This window comes from Lontra canadensis, unplaced genomic scaffold, assembly GCF_010015895.1.
Source record: "Lontra canadensis isolate GAN:19392208 unplaced genomic scaffold, GSC_riverotter_1.0 scaffold6, whole genome shotgun sequence".
Taxonomy (NCBI): domain Eukaryota; kingdom Metazoa; phylum Chordata; class Mammalia; order Carnivora; family Mustelidae; genus Lontra; species Lontra canadensis.
The window spans coordinates 10,571,233-10,595,361 of record NW_022631000.1 but is presented as its reverse complement, the minus strand read 5'-3'; the positions used below and the strand labels follow the sequence as shown (position 1 = coordinate 10,595,361).

General features: G+C 34.8%; 1 pseudogene; it reads left to right on the top strand.

Annotated features, from left to right (window-relative positions):
- Positions 1–21,578, top strand: part of LOC116864760 — a 44,921-nt pseudogene extending 23,343 nt beyond the window's left edge.
- The last annotated feature ends 2,551 nt before the right edge of the window (positions 21,579–24,129 follow it).

The following is a 24,129-nucleotide window of genomic DNA, read 5'->3' as shown; positions in this document are numbered from 1 at the left end:
TTATGAAATTTATCTACTTCTCTTTCTACATTGAAAAATACATGCATTCAACTTTCATTGAAAAAATAATAATAAGGATAACTTTAGATTGAGATATTTTGAAAACAAGAGGTTTTTCTGCATGATGATTATAATGACTTATATAAGATGACATACAGGTTGTTGACTTTATCATATTTTTATACAGAGGATTTTCCTGTAATGTATAAGCAGAAATGCCATCCCCCTCATAAGACTTGACACAACCTGTGCATCTCTTGAATTTCTCTCTCTTTTTCTTTATTATAAGCTGTTAAAGTATGTCTCAGTAGAATTTGTGACCCAGTCCTTGACTCACAAATTTCAGTTCCAGGCAAGTTCTCGCTTTGTTATGCTTTACAAACATTTCAATGAAGTTTCTATCAATAAGCTGTTACAAACACTAGAGGATCCAAATATTGTTTCTAACAATGCATAACTTGTTCTTTGTGAAATATGTAGAATTTGTCAACAACAAATCTTCCTTAGATACCAAACATAAGAGACTATAGTCACCTGTAGGAGCAGAAGCATTGTAAACAGATATATCAGCTACTAGAGAAGGCAATCCAGTGAGCTCCTGAAGGTACAGTTTCAGTTTTTAGCTATGTAGCTATATAGTCTTACTAGCTCATCTTTACTATATTCTGACCCTCTTTCAGAGGGGAAGTGTCAATGAGGTGAGGGGTAGGAATCTAAGTAGAAGTTTTGCTTCATAATCTCTCTCTCTAATGTCCCATGAAGCCTCATCTCCTTCTCTATGAATTTCCATTCTTCATGCTCCCTTTACCCACTGTTGTCCCATTGTCAGTATTTGAATGTTCTGTGCCAAATAAGGTTGAAAAGGAAATTATTCTGAAACTAATTAGGCTTAAGCAACAGAAGAGTTAGGATTGGAAGTCAAGGCACATATTAATATAGCCAGAGTGGAAGGACTGTGTATGTGTGTATCTAATCTCTTCCTTATCTTTCTATTTATCAACAAGAGGGATAGAGGGAGAGGAAGAGAGAAAGAGAGAGAGCGAGCAAGTGAGCTATTAAACTATAGGCAACTATCCCAAAAAGGTGCTTGAAATGTGGATTCACCTATGATTTACAGATTAAATTATGGGGTAAAGGGAAGAAAAAACATTGTCATATGTTGAACTGAGGACAATGTATTCTTCTTCATTGGTTATTTTGTAGTTTCATCAGTGCAATGTCTGGAAAAACCTTACTTCCTTCTCTTGTTAACACTGGGGTGTTGACTGAGGGGCGAGAGGAGCAGAACTTGTGTTTCTAAACTGCATCTATCATGGATGTTGAATATTTGGGTGAAGAAGGGATGAGAGTTAGACTTGGATTAAACCTGGTTAACCCAGATTCCAACGTAATGCATAAAAATTAGAATTCTATTATGGAAAAATTCCTATGTGGGGGAAAATAGTCTATCTTAGCAAAGAAAGGGTAATTTTTTCCATTGTACATAAGGGAATTTATGTGGTCTTGAGTGCTCCATAACTATTGTATTTCTTTTAAATTTTACATTTTGAGGTGATTTCTATAAAAATGTTTTCTGTAAATGTGTTTTTAAATGCAGGATTTAATTTTAACTAAATAAATCTATGTTAAATAACTTTGGTACCCATTTTGACCCAATCTGAACTAGATATGATTTGGGTTTACTCATAACCTCCATTATTTCCAGTACAATTATTTGAGAACTAATTGTAATTATTTTTCAAAATAGTGCACTACTACTAAGATATTTATTAATAGTGATTTGTAATTTACAGACCTATTTATATACATGACTTCATTTCATCTTCACTTCTGTTGATTGAGATGAATAAAATTATTGTTTCCCTTTTACAGGAAACAAACCAGAGACAGAAAGATTAAGTAACCAGGGCACATTTTTCAGGATTTGAGTGAAGCTTTAACCGTGGAATTAGTGACAATTAGACAGTGGAAATGTGGTTTTGTGGAAAGCATCAGAGAAATGTGGATTTGGCGCCATCCTTTGAAAGTTACTCTGTGACCTTGGTCATGTGATTAAACCCAATAAGCTTGAACTTTATTGGCTGTCATATAGAGATAATAATAATTACCTCGCAGAAATATCATTAATATAAAATTAATATAGAATTAATTAATATAAATTAATTTTATTGATATAATTTATTAATTTTATAATAATTAAAATTAATTAATTAATATAAAAATATATTTAAAGCAAATAGTAGGGGCATGGTGCCTATTATACAACCAATACATTTTTATATTCATATTCATTATTCATATTGCTGTTACTACTCTTCCTGTGAACACACAGTAGTTTGTCTTTTCTTCACATTCAAAAACCATGCACATCAGGCTTCACATCGTGGAACTCCACTCTGTCCCAGTGCTGGAATTTAGTCAAATAGGCTTAGAGGAAAAGCTCCTGGCTTTCACACTTTTAAAGAAAAAGCACAACTTTTCTGAAAACCTTCAGCTGAAAAGTCTCTAACTCCATGGGCAAGGGTAAGTTCTCATTTTTTTAAATGATAAAAAGTAAAACAGAGTAAAGAGCCACACTGGGTCTTAGACACCTTAGAGTCTAAGACATCCTATACTTGCTTGGTTCCAAAGAAGCTCATGGAGGCACCCAGAGTAGACTAAATTAAGAGACTTCACAGAGGGGTTCTTAGACCCAAGGCCAGCAAAAGCAAAGTTGTATAAGCTTAATGGAGAAACAGTCTCACAAACCTGTGAGTTTCAGAGAAGCCATTATACCACTTTGGGGCCAACAAGAGAAGAACCTCTGCCAGGAGATTTAGTGTTGCTGGAGAAAGAGCATGTACTCCGAGTTTCTTTCTTCTTTAACAAAATGTCTAAAGTAGACATAGTATTCAAAATATTTCAAAGGAGAACTGGTGTCTTTCTCCTTGGCTACAACATGTTTCTGAAACCTAAAAAAGCTAATAGGTAAGTACCTTGGACACTTAGTGCCACAAATGTTTGTTTTTAACTAATTAATTAATATTGAAAACCCAACAAACAGAAGACCAAAGTAAAGAGAAGTTGGATATCCAGTGAAAGAGAGCCCTCTTTTAACTTTAGTGAATCACACCGTGAAAACACAATAAAAAGTTCAAATATTACTAGCCTACCTAGGCATCAGAAACAACAGAATCTAAAAGTAGTGCTGTTTTGATATTCTGAAGAGGTTTCTCAGGTTGAATTGGCAACACTGGACTGAAAGACATTCAATTAACTTTCCCAGGTCTTAGCTTGTATTCATTTATCTTAGAACAGAAATAGAAGGAAAAAAAAAAAAAACTTTACTCTTTTGTAACATCTTATTTCCTTACGTACTCTCTATTCCAGATGGTGCTTCAGGTATCATCATCCCATAATTCATTTGTATGTTAAGTCTCCTTAATATCTTCACTAGTAGATTACCTGTGTCATTATTTAATTAAAGAATAATTATAGGACATCAATATAATAAAGCACTCAGATGAATGAGCAATTCACTGTTAAGTGAAAAGCATTTATACGCATCTGTGCAACAGGAAAGTAATCTCTTTGAATAAGAAGAGCACAGGCTTGGGGAATGATAGTGATCTTCAGAAACGACATACACACATTTGACTCTGAAAGTGTAGAAACATTCAGAATCTCTTTCTCGTTTACAGAGGAACAGAAATTCCTAATTATAAGCATAACTTAAATGTGCCCTATTGACTTAGATACAAGGATGTTCAAGATCTTTTGTATGTTTTAGAAATGACATAGTAGGGAATACAGAAGCAGATAATAAAATTACAGAGCAAGAAGTGTTCTACTGCAAGAATTAGGTTAGCAGACAGCACATATATATCAGGAATCAGAGACTTATATTTATACATATACTAAACTAAGCCTCTTTATATGGGTTGACAATTTTTGTGTCAGAAGCAGAGATTACAACATAGTGGAAAGGATTCATGACAAAGCATCGAAGCAGATTATATAACTTCATCAGATTTTAAGTAATGGAGTTTTAAGAGGTCTCTATTGTGCCTTTGGAATTGAAGATAGGATTAACATTTTTAAGTATGACTATCAGGGATATTTCAGGATAATCACACTCTTTGATGTTAGTTCAGGGCTGGGTCCTAATTAGTAAAATTTGATGTCAAAGAAAGCTATTTAATATAGATTCTTAGTAGCTTCATTTTTAAAATCAAGTGCATGTTGTATTTCAGTATGATTATGCATATGGTCATGATTAATTATATTCCTTACAGTGCAATTGTGAATTTCTGTTTGGGCACAAGAATGCAAAACTTTCCACTGTTGGGGTGCCTGGGTGGCTCAGTCGATTAAGCATCTCCCTTTGGCTCAGGTCATGATCTCAAGGTCCTGGGATCCTGCCCCACAGATCAGGCTCTCTGCTCAGTGGGGAGTCTGTTTCTCCCTCTCCCTCTGCCCTACTCCACTGCTTGTTCTCCCTGTCTCTCTCAAATAAATAAAATCTTTTTTAAAAAATTCCACTCTCTTTACCATTGGGGAATGAATGGACCTAAGAATAACATTATTTTCTATAACTAAGATTCAACTAATAATGTTATAACTATGTAAGTGGTAGAAGTATGATGCATGTCATAATAGAGGTTTTCTGGTCATTTCTAAGTAGGCTTCTCTAATTTATACTGTTTGTCATACTGATCAGGAATCAATATTAAAAATCAGGTATAATTATCTTTAAAAATCTACTGCATCTTGATGGAATTTTGAAGGGTCTAAAGTCATGCATCCTATAGGTAAAGAGTCACAGGACAAAAACAATTTTGTCATTTGTGTCCACGTAGGAACAAATTCTAGCTGTCTAAATTGCAATTGACCATTAGCACATCCAAACTTGTGCTTATTAAACGATCAAAGAATGACTAGCACTTTGTAGTCTGATGGCCTATCACAAGCCCGGCCCTTCTTCATGTCTACTATTCCTTCTACCCCCTACTCCCTCTCTTCTATCACTTTTAGCAAGTAGGAATTAAGGCAACAATGAGCCAAAGAGAAGGAAACACACACACACGCGTGCACACACACACACAGACCAACCAATGTCAAAAGCAATAATACATTACCAACATTTATAACTTAATTAATCTTATGTACTAGATATTGGATACAAACTTTATATCATAGTATTGCTTGGTAAATTAAATGTTATAAAGAATGTAAATGGTTTATTATTTACTATCCCCATTTATCAAAAGAGGATACTGAATATAGAGGTATTGAATGACTTGCCCAGATCCCACAAGTTGATCAGCTAAAATCAAATGTTGCTATTATCACTCCAAAATTCAGATTATACCACTATGCTTGAATTTGAAAATATCACAATCAATTTTTTAAACTGCCTGAAAATAGATGGAATGGTTAAATGATTTATCAAGGCCTAAAATGTTCTTGGCCCTCTCAATTATGTGGTGTACTTAAAAGGAGACCTAAAAGAAATCTGGTAAGTTTCTTCCTAAAAAAAAATGCTGTGTATTTTTCACTCAGTCCAATGAAAATATATTCGTGTATTCAACAAACAGTTTTAGAACCTATTACACAGTGTCCCATGTACTACTTGAAGTACTTCAGATAGTAGTTGAATACTCCCCACCTTTGTAAAGTGACATTCTTTTAGGAACTCAGCCTTCTCAATGTTAATACTTTGCTAAGGGCAAAAGCCAATCTTAGCCTAACTCCCATAAAGTACATATACTTTAAGAAATAAACAAATTCCTCTGGAAACTTCCTTTATCTCTACTCCGTAAGATACATGGTGGCAATTATCCCCCAAGCATATAACCCACCAATATACATCTGAAGGGTCTCATGACTAAGGTTTTATTAGACAGTAATAAATTATGTTTTCCTAACAGTAGCTAGCCCCCCTCAAGGTCCTGGAAATCTTGCTTCCAAAATTCCTTAGATTTACACTATCCCTAACTCCCTCCCAACTTGAAAGTATATCATTGGCCATTCTTACTAATCCCAAGTGCAGCTCTTTCTGCATCCCTGTGCTTTAATAAAACTGATGAAGTTCTAGAATCTAAGTGAGGTTCGGTGGGTTGAGGTCCGGAGCTGATGACCAAGAAAGAATTATTGAGACATCTTTGGTGCAAAATGGTTGTTTATTAAAGCATGGGGACAGGACCTGTGGGCAGGAAGACCTGCTGCCCTGGGGTTGTGAGGGGTAGTTGGGGGGAGGTAAGGAAAAGGGAGGCTTCAATAGAACTTTCATATGCTAAAGAGGACCTATAAGACACCAGATACCAGAGGCCTTGCCATCGCCAAGGTCGTTTTGCCCTCTAGCAAGGTATTAACATTAAGATGGGTGGGAGATTCCTAAAGAATGTCACATATGTCCCACCCAGGAATGGGGGTGGGGGAAAGTTGGACCGTGTCAGCTTTTGCTTTGTCCTCAGCCAGCCTTCTGTTCTCTCATCAAAACTACCTTTTTGCACCAAAGACGTGATAACTCCAATGGGCTTGAAATCAAAAGAATATTTTTAAGATACAAATGTTAGCATATTCGAATGTTTGATGGGCTTGACCCAGGAAAGAAAAAAATTTGCTGAGAGAGAAGAGACAGAAGAAAATTGCTTGAACAACATCTCTGAGTAAGAGAGAGGGGCAGGACCTAGTGAAGAATTTACCCTTAAGAGCAATAGAGTTGGTAACACGAGAAAAGCCAGAATGGATAGGTAGGAATGCTGGTAGGAGAAATGTGCTGGTGGGCATCCAGTGGCTTGATTTTTCCCAGCAATATAGAAAACAAAGACATCCTTGAAAGGAAAAGGACTATAGGACCTCATGCATCAGGCAACATTTTTGGTTTTCCTTTTGTCCTCACCCCATTGTGGCACTGCTTTTATTGCTATACGGTTGTATGTGTTTGTTTGTGGTTTTTTTTCCCCCTCATCCACTTCAGTTATAAATGTCTTTAACATCATTCTAAATGACTTGAATGCATTAGGTCTTTTGGTAGTAAATACCCTCATTGAGAATCGCAGCACCAGAGAAGCTGCAGCCAAACTGGAATTCAGCCAGAGGCACCAGGAAACCCTCTTAAATCTCTGACTTTGCATTCTTTTTAGCAGTAGCAACTTCCCACAGGGGGTGAACACTGGGGTTCCTGGCAATAGCTGCTTAAGGTGAACATAACAAAGAAGACAGAAAAATAACGTTAGGGGAGGCACTGTTGCACAACAGGAGGTGATCCTTCAAAAAAGCCCTCTTCTTTTCAGTGTTAGTCAAGTTGGGAGAAGTACCCCAAAAATCCATTATAACCTGAGAAGGACACTGTGCTATTTTATTTATTCCCACTATTAACAGTGCAGAATTTAATTCCTCTGACCCAAGAGGTAACTGCAGCCAATATTGAAAATTATCCAGTTTTAGCCTTGTTCAGGAAGTGAGGGTACAGGCAGAATTTATTGAATTTATTTAAATTCAAAATAAATTTCAGAAGCAAATGTAGCCACTATTTCCTATGAAATAACTTAAATGACTCTTCCCTTGTTTATGTAAATCTTCCATGTTTGAAATAATGGTGGACTCCTTGTCCTTAATTTAAGAAAAATAAATACCTTTTCTGGGTTTACAAAACCCATTTGCTGGTTTGCTAAGGGCAAAATGAAAAGTTGATCTCCTATACATTTTTTAAAAATTTTCTTTAAGCTTTTTTTGGGTGAAGGATATTGTCTCTGACACAAGATTCTTACTGCAAACCGTTCTTATGTTCAGATTCTGCTAACAATTTGGTCTAAGGAGAGAAATAATATGCATCCTCACCACTGACAGCTATAAAGAAGTGAAATGTATCTGTTAAATTCCCCTCCATTACCTCTATACATTTGCATATTCTTAAATGATTGGCCTAATAATAGGAGCATGGGAAATACTCTAATTCTATCACTAATCATTTTTCCGTCAGTTTTTTAGCTTAATCATTGCATGTAGATGTGGATGACTGAATATGACATAGAATTAAGCATTCAATCTACAGTTATTAATAACAAAGAAGGTACGACTTGACTTCTACTGGCCCATTACTTATCTTTAACTTTACTCTACTGATATTTTTTTAAAGTTCAAATAAGTAATATAAAAAAACACTGAAGTTCAAATAAAGATTTAAAGAAATTTTACACCACAGTGAGTTGAGTCAAAAGGAGAAAAACACTTTTACATTTACATAAAACACCTATGAATCATCAGTGACCTTTCAAAAATTGTCTTAAATATCTACTCCAAGACTCTTTTGCCTAAGCCATGATCAAATAGCAATAAATGGTCTGCATGAACCTAACTATAATTTGAAGAATTTTAATAATTCCATCTAGATGGTAATCTGCCATCTCAATAAATTCATCATTATTTAGATGTACCACATCAATATATCATCATAGGAACCACCAGAAATTATTTATTGGGTGTGTGTTGTTTTTCCCAAATGGATTCTAGAACAGGGATTAGAACCTTTCAGTATAAATCCTGTTTGTAACACATAACCTACAATTTCAATCTCTTTTTATATACTTGTTTTTAAAAATACTGGATTTACCTCAATCACCAGTGAGTTAACTAGTGTGATACACATCCATTTACTCTTTCCCCCACCCCCCGAGACTCCTTTTTGTTTGTTTTTGGTTTTTCTTTCAGACTTTCTGGTATAGTGTCTAACTTTGGGAGATGTGCTATGCCTGTTACACTCCAAGCTTCTAGGAGGATTTAATCAAAAGAGAGAAGAAAAATGTTATTTTCAAATGACTTAATATAACTCTCTTAATAGTATCCTATGCAGTGCTGCCATATTCTTAACAAACTAACGGGCACTTGTTTTTCAATACACCATGATTTTTCATAATGGTTCTTTTATAATCCTTGTATATTTAGCAAATTTTTCCTGTTTTAATTACTTTTTTCTACCATCAGTCAGCTATTCCCTTCTCAACTCTGTTTCCAGTATCATTACATTAGGCAATATATGGGTTCAATGACTCATCCCTGTGTCTCAATCATCTCATTTTTTCATGTAGATCATGTTCTCTTGTTCATTTTTTTTTCATTTAGACAACTTTTCTATCTACTCTTCACTTTATGTCTCTTCTCTTTGGTTCTTAGTCAATACAGAGAAGAGCGAAAGGCAAGAAAGAGAACTAACATTTTGAACTCATTCAACCAGGAAGGTACCATGCTAGGTGCTTCCTGTCTACTGTGCAATTTGATTTACATGGCAAACATATACAGCATGTAGTATACAACTGTATATATGTTATATATGTGTGTGTGTATATATATACACAAGGAGTAAAAAACCCACTCAAAATTATAATTTATCCAAGTTACCCATTTATTAAGTGGATAGAACAGAATTCAAACCCAGGTCACTTGTCAAAATTTGTTCACCTTACTTTGCCATTGTCCTATCACTATCACTAGGAAGAATTTAGACACAATCCAGTTGTTTGGGTATTTCTGTTCCCAGCAGGGTCCCTCTGCCTACTGGAGTGCCACTAGGACTTCCTCTTTTAGACATGGCTACTACTAGACAGTTGATACTTGGAGGCTCTAGGTGTCAGAAAGTGATGTGCTCTTTGAAATCTCCACATGATTGTAACCATGTTTATTCTGTCTTGTGCTAAAGAAATGCTTTTTATTATTTTATTTTTCCATATGGATTACAAAGAGTGTTGTTTGTGCCCTAATATTTACACATAATTTTTGTTTTAGTAAAACTTCTTTTAGCACATAAGACTAAAACATAAGCCCAAAGAGATCTGGGTCTGGCAACAGACCTAAATGACCATCACTGCACTAGAAACTAAGAATTTATATTATATTTGTTTATATATAAATATAAGAATTTATATTATATTTGTTCACTCGACTCTCCCTTCTCTTATGGCACCACCTACCCTGGTGTAAAATTTCTTTAAATCTTTATTTGAACATCAATGTTTTTTATATTATTTATTTAAACTTTTAAAAAATGGTGTATTTCCTTCTAGAAGACATCTCAGTCCCTCAAGTAAATGTGTTTCTATTAAGACAATCTCATATCTATCTTTAGAAGAAAAATTACTAATGGTAATTTATTTTAGTAATAATCTATGATAATTACTGTTTTAAATCATAAAGTGGGGAAATACAGTTCTTAGCTATGACAAATCTCTAGTATATCTAGAAACAGGCTGCAGGAATATAAATATAATGATGCTAAGAGATCACAAGAATCAAAGGCATTCAAACACAACTGTACTTAAAGAAAAGCACTGTGACCCTGAATTTGGTTCATTGATCTGGTGTCTTGAAAAATCGTAATTCACATAATTTTAAACCACTTTTCCATGACACATCCTACTGTTCTCTGCAAGTAAGGACTAAGCTTTTGTATTCTATTCATGAACCCCAGGACATGAGCACACAACAACTCCTTACATCTGAAATCAATACATATTGGTCCATATGGAGAACTCAGCAGGAAAGATGGTGGGGATGGATAGCATCATGGCTCCATATGTGTTCATAGAACCAAAAATGTGTTACTGTCTTATTAAATTTGTTAGACATTTCTCACACATTTTAAACCAACTTTTCAAGTACTATCCTGTGAAATAAGTATCCTAAAAAGTGTTTCCACATTCTTACCTTAGGATTGTCAGAACTAGTTGTGCCCATTAGAATGAATGCAATGTTATAGGAATTAATAAATAGAGAGGATAAGGTCACTACCAACCTCCCAGAGAATGCCCCAGAATGGGGTGGTGGTGGAGGGAACTCATCCTGAAGAAGGAAAGAATCAAGGTGCTTTGACTCCATCCTGGCAGAATTTATGAGGAATAGCATTGAATGAGACACTGTGATGTGAGAGTATCGCTCAAATATCCTCATACCCAGATACAGGAAAACTTTCATAGGTTCATTAACTTTTTCATTAAAAAATTCAATCATTTATTCATTCACTCGTTCATTTTTATTGTGAACCCACTGTCTCAGTAAATCACAAAACAGAGCATGTATTTGCTCAAGCTAAAAAACTACTTACCATTCCTGATTCCTTTCTTTCTCTCACTCTTTCCCTACATTCAATTTTCTGGTTTCTACATCTACATGCCTCAAACATCACTACCTCCTGAAGGGATCTGCAGTCACCATCCTGACCTAAAATAGCCTCCCACGTCCAATTTATTTCCATCCCATCTCTTTGTTTATATATTTCCTTCTAATTGTTATCACCATCTGTCAGTATCATGTTTGTTCTCCTTCATGTTCAATATTCCCTAAAAGTGACCTAAAAACAACTTTCAGTATGTATACATACTTTTTGACTGGATATTTTTTCTAGCTGTCTCAAGTTATCAAATTATTTAAGAGGCTATAAGGCTGAAGTGTTGCTGTTCTTTTGGGAAAAAAAAAAAAAAAAAAAAAGCGAACAAATCTATTAAGGAGAAAGCCCTCTGTCTCCTCAGTGGGAACAATACCTGGGTCAATGTAAAGAAAGATGATACCGGGTCAAATCCCAGTAGCAATGTCTTGTTTACTTTGGAATGGTAGTAGCAAAGTCAGTCACAGTTGCATACTGAAATACCACCCCATGAATTTAGAGTGTTATGCATGTTGGAAGAGGTGAAAGACAATGGCAGTCAAGAATCCTTAAGAGGAAGGATAGGCCCAAAAGTTCAAGATGATTTCACCAGAAGGCGACTGAGAGGGAAAGACATTTCCTCACCTTGTGATCTAAGCAGGTAAGGGTTACCCTTGAGCATAGTCATTTATTCAACATATATTTATTTAGAATCCACGATGTATTGTTTGTTGTCATATTCCTAGAATTTAGCTGATATATCATGAGGCATATCCTTCCCTGAAGGAATGCACAGATTTGCTTGTGGTCTGCATTTTCTCTTGCTCGAGTTTTAGCTAATTACAGTGTCTGGCATAAAGTAAAGGATGTTGGCTTTACTTATGTTACAATCTGTAGAGAATACACTATATAACCCTTCAACCAAAAGGCTTATTTCTTAAAAAAAAAAAAAGTCTTGGGTCTTAACTTTAACTGAGGGTACTTGTTTAAAATCAAACATATCAGAGGGGATGGGTAAAATAGGTGAAGGGGATTAAGAGTACACTTATCAAGATGAGCACTGAGTAATGATGTACAGAATTGTTGAATCACTGTATTGTACACCTGAAATGAAAATAATACCATATGTTAACTATACTGGAATTAAAATAAATATATTAATTTAAAAAGGTTTATTTCTGACAATAGGAAATCCCTGATAATTTTTACACAATAATATTTGTAAAAAATTTAAAATATGATTGGGGTGCCTGAGTGGCTTAGTTGGTTAAGTGTCCCACTCTTGATTTCAGCTCAGGTCATGATCTCAGAGTCATGAGATCAAGCCCCATGACGGGCTTCTGGTTCAGCACAGAGTCTGTGTGGGATTCTCTCCCTCTAACCCTCTCATGGCTCTCTTTCTCCCTCAAATAAATAAAATCTTTAAAAAATTTAAAGTATGATTTGTACACATCAAGTTGGAACCTTAACTTTTACATAGGTAGCCCTGGTATATTTCTAAATTATAAACCTCAGGAACACAGCTGTACATATACATGTATAATATACATAATTACTCAGCTTCCAATTGGTCAGAACTGCAGCACGATTAAAATTACCAACTGTGAAGTGAAAAGCAAGATATCTGCCAATCTAATAAAATAAGGCAATGCTTCTAAACTTTAATGTACAAGAGATTACTTCAGGATCTTACTAAAATGCTGACTCGGTAGCACTGGAGTGGGGCCTGGGATAGAATATCTTACAAACTCAAAGATTTCATCGGTGCTGCTGGTCCACAATCATACACTGATTTGATATTAGGGTTAGTGACTAGGATGTGAAAACTAAGAAGTTCAAAGGTGGGATTATTATTATATTTTTTGCTAATTTAGGTAAAGAAATTGCTAGATCTTACTGAAAACATGTTAAGAAAGAAGAAAAAAAGAAACAACAGGTGGATCTGCTCTTATAGGAGAGAGCTCCTTTCCTATACAAGAAAAGTGGTCATAAGTAAGTTTGCATCCAGAAAACGGATGCTTCTAAAAATTTACTTTGTGACTTATTTGAGTGATTTCCCTGTAGATCCCCTACTTGGAATTCAATTCTGATACGGAAAATCGGGTCAGCATGAGAGACAGAGAAGGCCCACAAACGTATCAATGACCTGAGCTGCATCCAGTTCTCACTGAATGGCTGCTTGTTTCTACAGAACAGTAACTTGTCACTGGTAGTCACTTACCTACCTAAGTTTGTGTTTGTTGACATTCTTCCCCCACAAAGGGATTTTGTTCAGAGATCCTTGTTTAATGACAAATCTCCTATGACATCACAGGAAGAGGTAACTTACTGAAGTAGAAAAAAAAAAGACTACTAGTGAACTTGGCTCACATTTTAATACTAAGAAAACCCAGGGTATTGTGTTTTCATGAAGTTACAGGGGTAAAATCTCTTCCAGAACTAATAACTGTTCAATTGAAATATATGAAGATGTATATCCCTTGGATTTGGGGATGTATTCTATTTTGTATTTTTTAAGTATTTTATTAAAGATTTTATTTATTTATTTGACAGACAAAGAGAGATCACAAGTAGGCAGAGAGGCAGGTAGAGAGATGGGGGGAAGCAAGCTCCCTGCTGAGCAGAGCCTGATGCAGGGCTCAATGCCAGGACCCTGAGGTCATGACCTGGGCTGAAGGCAGAGGCTTAACCCACTGAGCCACCCAGGTGCCCCTGTATTCCATTTCAGAAGCCATCAGTAAACTTACGTTGTGGCTCAAGCACTGTCCTCACACTGTAAAGTTAACATGGTTTAAAACATGATTTGACAAGAGATTTCCATTTTGTTTCTGCCTCACTCTAAGACCAGACTCCTCCCTACAGAGAAAAACATGACAACCCAAGAGATCCTGAGTATAATCAGCCTCTTTGTAAAAAATCTTCTTCTATTAAAGGCCATGATTTCTATGTCCTCTAGGACCATTCTTGTGGTCTTGCAATTCTTCCACTTACTGTTTTAATAATGTTATTGCGGGACAAAAGCACACACAGATGTTGCTTGTGAGTTCACAAGGACTATCATAGTTTAAAGGTATTCAGAGTGCATATGAGTATTTTCAGCTTGGCCATTCTACTTACAAAGGATCTCTGAGACCAAAGACAGGAATTCTGGGCAAGGAATTTATACCCTCACTTTCCATTTATTTTATCATTTTATTATTATTTATTTTATCATTTTATTATCATTTATTATTATTATCCTCTTATTATTGATAAGAGGAAATATGTGAGGGAATTCTATTCTTCCAATTTGGTATCCTGAAGAGTTGTCAGGATTCATTTTTTACCTGGCAGACTCAAAGCTCAACCACAGTGCGTGCATATATATATCTATATATATATACATATATATAGATATATATATATTTTTTTTTTTGCTTTTCCCAGCTAACCAAAAAGCTTCTTTCTATGCAGAATGGTGACTAAAAAAATATTTATGCCTTGCTTCCAAGAACTTAAAATGTTTCCACACATTAACCATTTACCAAAAACTCTCATAATGTAAAATAATAATAACAATATTTAAAGGTGAATATCCCACTTTTAGGCATTTGGGGACTAAGATAATTAATTGCCCAAGGTTGTAGAGGCAAATTGCTATCAATGTTGAAGCAAGACAGAATGCTTGGCTTGTAACAAATTTCAAAAATATTTACGGCCTAGATTATTTGTGAACTGACTTGAACCCAAATTCATGCCTTAATAGTTTTTGTTGGTGGTGGTGTAAATTTACCTCCCTCTTACTTAGGAAGGTTTTTATTTTTTAGATGTCATTAGATACTCAATATAGAAGTTTCTAAGCCTCAGGCTATGTCTCATTTAGATTTTTCTTTGAGAAAACCTCGTTCCATGTCTACTTTCATCTTAATCCATGGATTTATATATAGGTTTAGTCGAATTTGACACTTTCCCACAATTTGTCTCCTTCGGTTGTTGCACATTAGGGATTTTTTTTTAAACGGTATTTTTAACACCAAATATGCCTTGATGCCTTGATAGAACATGGTCAATAACTCAATCGTATTGGATATACCTAATCCAAATTTATATATGAATTTTCTTCCTGATTCAATGAATTGACTGGTAGTATTTCTAAAGAACAATTTGATCGGTTGATTTCATTTAATTCATTACTTGTTTAGGGATTCTTTTCTGCTTATACTCCATTAATATTAAAATATTAAGATTAGTACATTTATTGAAGCAAGTTACAAATATTTCAGGATAATATAAAACAAAATATAAAACCTTACTTGCTTTGTTAACTAAGGGGGAGAATATCCACTTCGATGGGGATGTAGTGTGCTGTAGGGAAAAGAAAACTAGGAACTTTGGTTCCAATCAAAACTTCTACTATTCAAATTATGGAGCTGAGAAAAGTTAACAAGTTTTTTAAACTTTATTATTTATTTATGTATTTATTAAAGATTATTTATTTATTTATTTGACAGACAGAGATCACAAGTAGGCAGAGAGGCAGGCACAGAAAGAGGAGGAAGCAGGCTCCCTGCTGAGCAGAGAGCCCAATGCGGGGCTAGATGTCAGGACCCTGGGATCATGACCTGAGCCGAAGGCAGAGGCTTTAACCCACTGAACCACCCAGGCGCCCTTAAACTTTATATTTTAATTTAATTTAGACTTAGAGCAAAGTTGCAAAATAGTACAGAGAATTCTTGTATATCCTCATTCAGCTTTCCTTAATGTTAGCACAATATGTAACCATTATACAACTATAAAACCAGGAAATTAACATTGGTACTACACTATTAACTACATTGCAGATTTTATTCAAATTCCACCCATTTCTTTTTGCTACGCCTTTTTTCTCCTACTGTGTTTTTCCACATCTTCTTGGTCAAGGGTCATATCTTAGGTCCTATGTTGTATCTGTTATTTCTCTTAGTTCTTCTCCAATGTGTGACTTTTTCTCCCCTTTCCTTTCATGAACTTGACATTTTGAAAGAGTACTCATTACAGATTTTGTACAATGTTCCTCAATTTAGGTTCTTCTGATGTTTTGTCATAATTAAAATCAGGTTATGATATTTGGTGGAAGCACAGCACAGAAATGATGTTCAGTCTCATTTACTCCATTGTTAAAATAAGATAAATTTGGGGCATCCACACAGCTCGGTCTGCCAAGCATCTGCCTTGGCTCAAGTCATGATCCCAGGGTCCTGAGATCTAGCCCTGCAAGGGGCTCCCAGCTCAGCATGGAGTCTGATTCTCCCTCTCCCTCTGCCCCACCCCCTCCACTTGTGCTTGGTCTCTCTCTTTCTCTCTCAAATAAATAAATAAAACCTTTTAAAAAAAAATCTCCAAAAAGGTAAGGTAAATTAAAGGTTTTTTAAAATATCTTCTATTATTTTGTTCTGTTTTGCTTTTTTTTTTTTTTTTTTGTATTGTTAATCTCTATAAGAGAAATTGACATTTAACGAAAAACAGGGGTGCCTGGGTGGCACATTCAGTTAAGCACCTGAGTCTTGGTTTTAGCTCAGGTCATGATCTCAGGGCTGTGAGATGGAGCCTCACATAAGGCTCCCTGCTCAGCGCAATCTACGTGAGAATCTCTTTCCCTCTCCCTCTGCCTCTTCTCCTTGTGCTCTCTTTCTTTCTCCCTCTAAAATAAAATAAATAAACCTTAAGAAAAAGAAAAACATATTTTAGTATTATTGTTCCCTTGGGATGGAGATACTACTTTATTAATCAATTGTACCTAGGATTAACACACTTTTGGCTTTTTTTTTTTAACAAAAATGCATAGCTTTTTCAAGAAAGCCATCTTTTAAGAAACATATCTAGAGATCTTAGGAGACATGCCATAAAACTAAATTAGCTAAGTTCACCCAAACCATAGCATGACTATGTATATTTTTCTCTTTGAGCAGCCTATTATATTAATAGGTTTCTTCTAAATATTGGTTGCCAACTTCCTAGTCGTTGTCAACTTGGCTTTATATCACTTAATTTAGTATTTTTGAAATGATTATTATTTACTATTATATCTCATGAAATGCCTTATTGTTTGGACAGAGATACAGATATTGTTAGCATTCCATTAGTCAAAAATTGCCAATAACTTGTAAGGATTGAGCATACATCAAAAGTTAAGAATAATGCATATAAATAATTATAGGCATTACCAATGCTTGCAACATAAATAATGCTTTTAAAAAATAGGGAAAGTCTTAGTATAAATCCAAAAACTTCCAAACACCTATCTAAATTTAAGAGAATAAATATTCTATATTTTAGTGGAAGGATAATTCTAAACATCTGCAAAAAATTACAGGAAAATATAAAGTGTTTCTGAATCTGCTCTTGCTATACTTTCCTTCTCCCTCCCATCCTTCCTTCCATCTCTTATTCCTTCCAGTCTTATTGAAAGAGACATTACAAAACAATTACAGTGAAGAAAGTATAACAGAGCTCTACAGAAGACACTATGAGAACATTTAAAAAAAAAAAAAGGAATATTTTTGGGATGCCTGGGCGGCTCAGTCAGTTAAGTATCTGCCTTTGGCTCAGGTTCTGATTCAGGAGTCCTGGGATCGAGCCCTACATCAGGCTCCTTGCTCAGAGGGGATTCAGCTTCTCTCCTGTCTGCTCTTTAGGAAAAAAAAAAAAAAAAAAAGAATATTTTATTTTACCTGAAACTTTCAACTGTCACTGCTGGAATATTAAGGGTAGAGAAGGTTATAGCATGGATGAAGCAAGTAGCTTTTATAGAATTCTTCACTGAAATGTGTAGACTAATGCCTACTCTTTGTGGCATGGCAAACTTCCAGGATCCATAGACACAAATGATTATAGCAAAAAGTCTTATGGACAATCTTTACCTATTCTGCATGTGTGTTATCTAGAAGTGGTAGGATGATCTGATTATGTAACCAGTTTACAAACTGCATCCATCCTGGCTTTATATAAAAGTGAACTGCCTGCTCATTAATAGTTTTAGTAGATAACTTTCTTAAACACTTACTATGAAACATAACAAAGCTGAGAACTTTATATTATCTCAATTAAATCTCAGAAAACCACCCTGAGATGAATATCATTACGATGGATTGAATTTGGAAAAGTAGGATAAATTGTGCAGAGTTGCATAGTACGTATCAGGGTTGATATGTGACTAAGGACAATCTGACTCCAAAGACGAAGATTGTCTTCATAATAACCATAAGCTATAGACACATTTCATCTCCGAGAAAGCAAGTGTACTTATAATAGGTACAATCATGGTATCTAAACTCATGAGTTTTTGGAGTCACTAGATTCATAATGTTCAAATTTGGGACTTGGTAGAAGAAAGATAATTTAAAAAAAATTTTTTTTGTTAGTTCATTCAGGCTAAATAAAGATAAAAAAGCAATGTAATGGATGAAAAAATCATTAAAAAGAAATAAAGGGGAGAAATAAATTTGAATTAGAGAATTCTAAAGTCAAAATCTCTCTTTAGTCTGATTAATTTACTTTCCATTCTTTAAACTCTCAAAATGGAGGCTGTTCAGGATTTGGTCTCTGTAATTTTTAGAAGGGATCAGGGAAAATCATTAACTTTCACAATCATGATAAATAGAGGATCACTCCATTTTGATATACGTATATGATTTTCATGTGAATGCATGAAATCACACTGTATTTCTTATTCAAATACTTAAGTATTATGGTGAAATTTTTTCTTTGCCCAGAATTCAACATAAAGTATGTATGTTAAGTAAAGCCACACTTCCTCACTATCAGCTTGCTAATGGCACTGTGTTTAAAGATGAGTCAGGGTTCCTTATTCCATCTCACTGGGAGAAGACTGTGTTTCCATTATTTGCATATATTACCTGTATTAGTGCGGAAGGACTAGTCTGAACTTTTCTAAAGCATATGAGCAACTCTATGAATAGCTTCTTTGAAAAGATAATTCAGGATTCATGATGCATTTAATCCCCAGACTTTGTACTTGGTCCTGCAAGTTGAAAGACTTAACATTTTTCAAGAACTATTTTTGCTGGGTATCTGTCCAAATTATCCAATATCCTGTGCCCTTGAACAGTAAAACTTTCTTGGAAAAAAAAAACCTTAAGGAGAAATAAGTTAATTAAAAACTGCAATAAATAATGATTATTATAGTTAGAAGAAGACTTGTGTCTCATGTCAAATATAAACTTTGCTCTAATTCCCTATCTTATGGCAAATTCAGCCTGTACGTTTCCCACACAGTTATATTTAAGTCATTGCACATTTATGATCTATTCTATGACTTTGTTATGCTGAGATTAAAAAGACAAGTGAAATATGGTATCTGACAGGACTCTTAGAATCTGGTAATGGAAAGTATAATAAGATAGATATACAAAATAGAAAAAAGGTAAGTGGCTTAAGAAAAATACAGATAAAGAGCATAAAGAGAGAAGAGACAGAGAAATAGTAAGTTTGGGGTAGCTATAAGAAGCTTTCTGGATGAGAAGTGTTAATTAATTAAGAAGGTTAATGTGAAGGTAAGGAAGGAAGGAAGGAAGGAAGGCATTCTAGAGAGCAGGAGGGGAAGGTTAGGAAGGAGGAATTTCAGAGTACAGGTGTTTTCACGTCCTTTGAAGACTAGAATGCATCAGTGAGGTAGGTGATGAAGTCAACAAAGTAATAGTAAGAATTTGTAGGACTTGGTAGCTGAAAGTGTAGAAGGGAAAATTAAAGATAAACTTGTGATTTAAAATCGACATGCATAATGGTGTCTTTATTTAAAGAAAGAAGCAAGGCAGGATCATGCACTGATTTTAGGAGCAGGAAAGTGATACACACTGTTATCAAAATGTTGAAATTATATGCAATGGATGAATTACTAAACTCTACATCTGACAGTAATGATGTACTATATGTTGGCTAATTGAACTTGAATAAAAAAAATAAAGTACCTGCTTGAACATTTGGGCTTGTGAATTATGATTCAGACCTTAACAGACAAGGTTGAGAGATTTGGAGCTGAAGTTATAAGATTTGATATCAAACTGTCTGGATCTTCTAAACTGTATGACCTTGGGCATGTCATAAACTCTTTGAGCATCATTTTATTTACTGTTAGAAATGGAGATTAAAAGTGTATTTCAGTCCACTGCACGTGCCAGGAGGAGCAGCTGCCATAGCTCTGTGCTACCCCATGGCCATGGGCCGCAACAAAGGCCACAGAGTGACCATGAACAGGAGAACCTGAGTCACAGCCACCAGCACCTCACCAAGAAGACCAAGTTCGTGCAGGACATGATCCAAAAGGTGTGCAGCTTCACCCCATAGGATCAGCATACTATGTGGCTGCTCAAGGTCTCCAAGGATAATCGAGCCCTCAGGTTCATCAAGAAAAGGGTGGGGACATACATCTGTGCCAAAAGGAGGAGAGAGGGGCTAATGTCCAGAGAGCCATGAGGAAAGCAGCAGCAAAAAAAGAAAAGAACCCCTCCCCTATGTATGTAATAAAGCCTTTCTTGGGAGGGGGAGGAGTTTATTTCAATCTATAAAATTCAACAAATCCAAGATGTTATTATTGATGAAGTTTGCATAAAAGTAACAGTTGAAGCCATTATTAAAGCAATGAAGAGGGGTTGAGGCAACTGATAAATGGAAAAGGGAATTATAGCTATCATACGGAATTTTATTTGTTGATACTTGTTTTTATAGTTTCATGACCCACACACACATACCTACACAATATATGGCTTGACTTTGTTTTTGAACTTCATAAAAGAGTACCATAGAGTAGGCTGTCTTCTAAGATTTGCAGTATTGCCTTATTCATCTCAGACTATGATGCTAAGATTCATCCATGATGTTTAATTACAGATCAATTTTTACTGTTGCATGCTATTCCATTTTATAAAAATTCCATAATATAGTTATTTATTCCACTACATATGGATGTTTTTGTTGTCTCCAGTTTTTTGCTATTATGAATAGTGACACAATGAACAGTTTTCTTAAGTCTTCCAGCAAGTATGTGTAAGAACTTCTTCTGGATATATACCTAAGGATGCTATGTATCCAGGAATAGTCAACTTTATAAAACAATGCCCAAATTGCTTTCCAAAGTGGTTGTATCGTTTTATACTCTTACCAGCAATGTGTAAAAAATCCCTGTCCTCTCCAAATGACAGTTCCATAAGATTTCTTAAATTCTATTGGCGAGTGATGAAGAATGACATCTAATCATGTTCTTTATCAACATTCTCCCAAATACAAGTAAATTTGGGTGATTTTTCATAAGTTTATTGGCTATATACATCTTTTGTGATGTGTCTATTAACATTTTTGTCTATTTATTAATTTTCTATATTATTTTAATTTATATGATCTATGTATACTTGATTATAGTTTGTTGACTATAAGAATTTCAAATAATTTCTCACACTCTCCTCATGCTCTTTAAAGTGCAACATGAAAAACCAAGGCTTTTAATTCTCACGTCATCTGATTGTTCAGATTTTTTAAGTTCTATGTTTTTAAAGGTTTTTATAAAATATTCTCTGACCCAAGGTCAGAAAGGCATGCAACAATATTTTCTTCAAGAAGTTTTAAAGTTTCTTATTTTTTTTTTTAAAGTTCTTAATCCAGGGATGCCTGGGTGGCTCAGTCCGTTAAGCCTCTCTGCCTTTATCTGAGGTCACGATCCTAGGATCCTGGGATCAAGTCTGGCATCAGACTCCTTGCTCAGCAGGGAGCCTGCCTCTCCCTATGCCTTTGTCTGCCACTCCCCTTGTTTGTGCTCTTTCTCTCTCTGACAAATAAATAAATAATATATTTTTAAAAATAAAAATAAAGTTCTTAATCTATATAAAGCTGATTTTCATATAGTTTTTGTGATATATACAGTCTCATTTTTTTCCTTATTAATGACTCATTTTTAGTTCTATTTATCAAATATTTCTTCCCTTCTTCAGGAATCTGAAATAAACTTCAGTGATATATCAAAGTTTTATAAACTAAACTAAAGTTTTAAAGTTTTATAAACTAAATAAAACTACCATATGATCCAGCAATTTCACTTCTGTGTATTTATCCAAAGAAAATGAAAACATTAATTAAAAAATAACTATGCACCCCTACATTCATTGCAGCATTATTTACAATAGCCAAAGTATGGAAACAACCCAGGTGTCCCCTGACAGATGAATGGATGAAGAACACACACACACACACACACACACACACACACACACACACTCTAGACTAGTACTCCCCATAGAAAAGAATGAAATCTTGCCATTTAAGACAACAAGAAAGGACCAGGAGGGTATTATGCTAAGTAAAATAAATCGGACCAAAAAAAAGACATTATTTCATTTATATACACAATCTAAAAACAAAACAAATGAACTGAACAAAATAGAAACTGACTCATAGATAAAGGAAATAATCTGTGGTTGCCAAAACAGGGGAAGAAGACTAAGAGGTCTAAATTTTCAGTTGTGAAATAAGTAAGTCACAGCAATGTAGCAAAAACAAAACCAAAGTTTGATCTAAGAATGAGTCTTTTCTTGGATCTCTGTTTAGTTCCTGTAGTTGGTTTCGTCCTCTTCCCACAGCAGTATCATTCTGCCTTAATTAATGTGTGACACAGATCAATTTCCCCCAACCTTCTTTTTTTAAATTAACATATATGAACCTATTTTGTGTCAGCTATTATTCAGATAAGGAAACCATGGCATAGTGAGGTTAAGTAACATATTTATGTTACAGTGTGTAGTTACGATCCCAAAGGTGGGATTGTAAACCAGGCAGGCTGGCTCCAGAGAACATTATTACCATTAACATGCTATATTGCTTCTTTGTCTCCAGAAATGCTTGCTTATTTTTGGACTTTTGCTTTCATATAGATTTTATAATCAATTTACTAAGTGCTAAGAACAATCCTTCCATGATTTTGTGATTCTTACCAAAGTCCCATTTTACACACACACACACACACACACACACACACAGTTATTTGGGTATAATCAACCACATTAACATTTCTGCTGCAAAAACATACTTAGGAATATTATTGGGAAAAGCAGGATAAGTAGTATCATGAATTTCTTCTGATCAGTTCAGGTTCAGCTTTGCTGCCAAATCTTGCTGTTTAGTCCTCTTCAGATCTTTGGAATTATGGAATGTGTCATTGCCGTTTAATAAATGTTGGGAAAAATTCTCTGGGAAGTTAAATAATTAGATCAAATCAATCTACATTCTTAGTTGATAAACTGCCTGTGGTTTGCTCCAGGCTTTTTTTTTCCCCCCTAAAGAAATGTTTTTATATGAATCTTAAACCTCAAAGTAAGAATATAGCATTTCCTTTGGATCTGGATCTATAATGATTCCAGATCTCTGCCTAATTTACTTTGTTGACTAACGTTTCCCTGATCACCTGTTCTTTTTTTTAATTCACCAACATCCAAGCATCCTCTGCTAGCCAGTCTGTTAGAAACCAATGAAACAAAACACAATTGATAAGTAAGTAATGAGAATGTCTTTGAAGTATGAATCTAAGACAAAAGATGACTAGATGTCAAGACCCCACAGAATTTTATTTAATCTACAATTCCAATTCTAGATTTTATAACTTAAGTAAAGGCTATTTTAGGTAGATTGTTTACCTTTAATCTGTTCACATTTCCAAATAAGTGATGTACATTTTTTCCATATTGAAATTCTGTTTTCTTTCCCATTCTGTCATTCTCTGGCTTTTAAATTATTTTTCTGTGTTGTTATTAACGTTTTCCCCTCTTAAAACAGTAACTTATTTTTCCATTAAGGTGAGCCAGTTTTGTAGCCTCTTACATTAGAAAAAGAGCATTATTCATGAGTCACTGTTCATTTGTCTAGTGCCTGGCACATTGTAGGTATTCAATAAATGCTTGATAAATGAATAAAATAGAAAGGCCTCTTAAAATGTTGATGTCTGTTCATACCAAATTGAAGTTTAATTTAACAAGAGCTTCAGGATTACATAT